Source organism: Chiloscyllium plagiosum, chromosome 7 (assembly GCF_004010195.1).
Source record: "Chiloscyllium plagiosum isolate BGI_BamShark_2017 chromosome 7, ASM401019v2, whole genome shotgun sequence".
NCBI classification, from domain to species: domain Eukaryota; kingdom Metazoa; phylum Chordata; class Chondrichthyes; order Orectolobiformes; family Hemiscylliidae; genus Chiloscyllium; species Chiloscyllium plagiosum.
In genome coordinates, this window is record NC_057716.1 from 116,648,057 (window position 1) to 116,652,283 (window position 4,227).

Below are 4,227 nucleotides of genomic sequence, written 5' to 3' on the forward strand. Positions count from 1 at the left end.
GACTGTGGGAGGAAACCGGAGCACCCGGAGGAAACCCACGCAGACACGGGGAGAATGTGCAAACTCCACACAGTCAGTCGCCTGAGTCGGGAATTGAACCCGGGTCTACAGGCGCTGTGAGGCAGCAGTGCTAACCACTGGGCCACCGTGCCGCCACTGATGGTGGCGGAGGAGGCAGGTTTGGACCCAGTGCCTGGTAACTTCAGCGGTGGCTGCATTGACAAGATTGTGGCAGTGATGTCGTCAGTAGAGGCAAGATGGCGCTGAAGACTGGTGACTCCAGCTGGCCAACTGCTTCCTGCTGGTGTTGGTGTCCGCATCGGGACAAAAAGCCCAGATCCAGGTCCATGGCTAAGAAGGTCTGTAATATTGAACTTTTACTTTATTTTTCTACTTTATATCTAAGAGTCTGTACCTAGGATGAAGCCAGGAATGACAACTCCGTACACTTTTCACTGTACTTGTTATTAGATTAGATTACTTACAGTGTGGAAACAGGCCCTTCGGCCCAACAAGTCCACACCGACCCGCCGAAGCGCAACCCACCCATACCCCTACATTTACCCCTTCACCTAACACTACAGGCAATTTAGCATGGCCAATTCACCTGACCTGCACATCTTTGGACTGTGGGAAGAAACCGGAGCACCCGGAGGAAACCCACGCAGACGCGGGGAGAATGTGCAAACTCCACACAGTCAGTTGCCTGAGGCGGGAATTGAACCCAGGTCTCTGGTGCTGTGAGGCAGCAGTGCTAACCGCGGTGCTAACCACTGTGCCGCCCACTTCTTGTCTTACTGTACTTGAGTATATGATAGTAAATTCTAATTCTAAGAGGAAAAACAGCCAGAGTGAGGTCACTGAAGTCTGATGTGTATTTGTTTTTATTTAAAGAGTGAAAAGGGTAAACTTCTGATGTTGCATCTATTACAGAGACTAAGGTGAAAGAGAGTCGACACAAGATTTAGATATTTCTAGTGAGATCGAGAGATGTAAAAAAGGTGGGGGAGTTGTGTTACTGATTAGACAGGATATCACAGCTGTACTGGGGGCGCTGGGGAGGGAAACCTTGCAGGGCTCACCTAGCAAGGCTGTATGGGTACAGCTCTGGAATAGGAAGGGTGCAATCAGTTTGATGGCATCGTACTGCAGGCCTCCCACCAGCCAGAGGGTGATCGAGGAACAGAGATGTGAACAGATTATGGAAGAATAAGATTTAAAAAAGGGTGCTTGTTGTGGGTGATTTTAACTCCCCCTGTATTGACTGGGGCTCCCCTTAGTACCAGAGGCTTGAATGCAGGAGAAATAGGTGTATCCTAGGTAGTTTTTTGAAACAAAATGCAAATAATCTGAGGGAAGGGGCCATTTTTCCGTCGGGAATCATTTTGGGAACAGTAACCATAATTTTGTAAGTTTCAAGCTGCTTATGGATAAGGATGAGAGTATTCCTCAGGTGAAATTACTAGATTGGGTGAAGGTTAACACTATGAGGCAGGGACCAGAAAATATTGACTGGGGAGAGCTGCTCATATCCATATCCATCAAATAGGAATCTTTAAAGGCTAGTTGACAGAGTTTAGGACCAGCAAGTTCCTGTGAAAATGAAAGATAAGGATGGCAAGATTTAGGAATCTTGGTTGACAAGTGAAATTGAGAGCGTAGTCAAAAAAGGAAAAGGAGGCATATGTAAGATATAGAAAACTGAAGGCAGGCAGACCCCTCAAAAGATACAAAAGTACAGCAGAAAATAACTCAAACAAGGAATTAGGAGGGTTGGAGGGTTGGTGTGGACTTGTTGGGCCGAAGGGCCTTTTCCACACTGTAGGAAATCTAATCTAAAAGGAGCCAAGAAATGTCTTTGATTTGATTTCTTGTCACGTATACCTAAGTACAGTGAAAAGCTTTGTTTTTGAGCAGCACAGGCAGATCGTAGTAAGGACATACAGATCATAGGGTGAAAACAAAACTTGGACAGAGTAAGGCAAACAGGTTACACCATATAGGATGTGCACTAGACAAGATCAACATTAACAAGATTAGCATTATTTGAAGTTAGAGAGTCCATTCTTCGGTCTAATAATGCAGGGAAGGAGCTGTTTCTGAAGCTGCTGTTCAAGCTTCTGTATTTTCTGCCTGACAGAAGAGGGTGTAGGAGAGCATTGCTGGGGTGGGACGGGTCTTTGATGATGGCAGCCTTTCTGCAGCAATGAAGTTACATTCTGTACAGAGCATCTGGCAGTGGTATTCACTGCCATCTTCAACCTCTCCCTGCTCCCAGCTGAAATCCCCACCTGCTTCAAAAAGACCACCATCATCCCAGTACCTAAGAAAGCACACACAACATCCCTTCGTGACTACCAAGTGGCTCGGACCTCCATAATCATGAAGTGCTTCGAGAGGCTGGACATGGCCCACATCAACTGTAGTCTTCCAGACTGCCTCGATTGGGGAGCTCCACCCGGGCCCATGGCTTTCCTTAGGTTGAATTGCAAGAAGACCGATCCGGTGTATGCAGTGATGACGAAGAGAACAGATGTACCCAAGGCTGTCAGGGCAGGTGACACCACGCTGCTGGCATTCAGCTCGAATCTTGCTCTGCTTCATTTTGTATCCTGTTATGTAGTTTCAGCCTTGCCACAGGCAGTGGGAGTCCATACAGTTGATTTGGGCCTCTAACTTGGTCCAGTATTGCCTCTTGGCATCACTGGTGGCTTTGTGGAGGTCGTATCGGGATTTTCTGTATAGACTTTGATTGTCCGACTTGAATGCTGTAGGCCTGGGGTCATTAGTGGGGAGAGGATTTCCCGGTTCTTCCAAGGATTCTGGTTGGGGAACACGCGGATTGATTCAGCCCTCTCCATGCATTTGCTAATGAAGTCTGTGGCAGTGGTGACATACTCGTCCAGGTTTTCCACTGAGCGCTTGAATATGGTCCAAACAATCCCTGAGACACTCTTCCACTGCCTCGGACCAGCACTTTCTGTGAAGGATCCTCCTGTTTCAGCTTATAAGCTGGGAGGAGGAACACAGCATCATGATCTGATTCTCCAAAGTGTGGGTGGGTGATGGAACAGGAGGCATCTTTGATGGTTGTGTAACAGTGGTCCAGGATGTTCAGTTCTCTAGTGGGGCAGATGATGTGTTGGTGGGTACCGTGAGAGCATCCTTTTGAGGTTGGCTTGGTTGAAGTTGCCGGCCATAAGGAATAAGGCGGTGTAAATCATGTCGAGGCCATTCTTCACATCTGTATGGGGTGATATGTAGACTGTCAAACAGGATTAAGGAAAATAACATGGCCTCCACAGCCCTCTGCGGCAATGAGTTCCAAAAGTCCCCACCCTCTGGCTGAAGCAATGGTGGTATAGCCCGCTTTCTATTTCTATACCCATGGCATCTCTGATATCAGGGTTCTTAACAGAGGCAGTAATGCAGAGACTCGAACAAACAACTCTGCCAACCATCCAACCCAAACTTTGGGTCCGCTACGTGAATGACACCTTTGTCATCACTAAATGGAACAAATTAGAGGAAACCTTCAAGACCATCACTAATACCCTCACTGGCATAAAATTCACTAAAGAGAAGGAAAATAACAAACTGCCATTCCTAGATGTCACAGTAGAGCGAACAGCCAATGGAGAACTTCAAACCAGCATCTACATACGGACCAAATACTGAACTACAGAAACAATTATCCCAACACCCACAAACAAAGCGGCATTAGAACATTATTTCAATGAGCCACCACACACTGCAGCACAGAGGAACTACACAGAGCAGAGGAAAATCACATATGCAGTGTATTTAAAAAGGGTACCCAATGAACACAGCCTGCCGATTTCTCAGCAACAAACCCAAACAAGCAGACAAAATGCGTCCAGAAACCCTAAACACTCCCCTACATCAAAGACATCTTGGAAATGACTGCCAGACTACTCAGACCCTTTGACATCATGGTAACCCACAAACGCACCAACACACTAAAACAGCAGCGAATGAACTTGAAAGACCCTAAACAGACAACAAGCAAACCTAATGTCATTTACAAAATACCATGCAAGAACTGTAACAAACACTACATTAGACAAACAGGCAGAAAACTAGCCACCAGGATACATGAACATCAACTAGCCACCCACCGATCTCCACGCCTAACCCCGCCCCCACGACGAGTTCCGTAACCACGCCTAACCCCGCCCCCACGACGATCTCCGTCACCACGCCTAA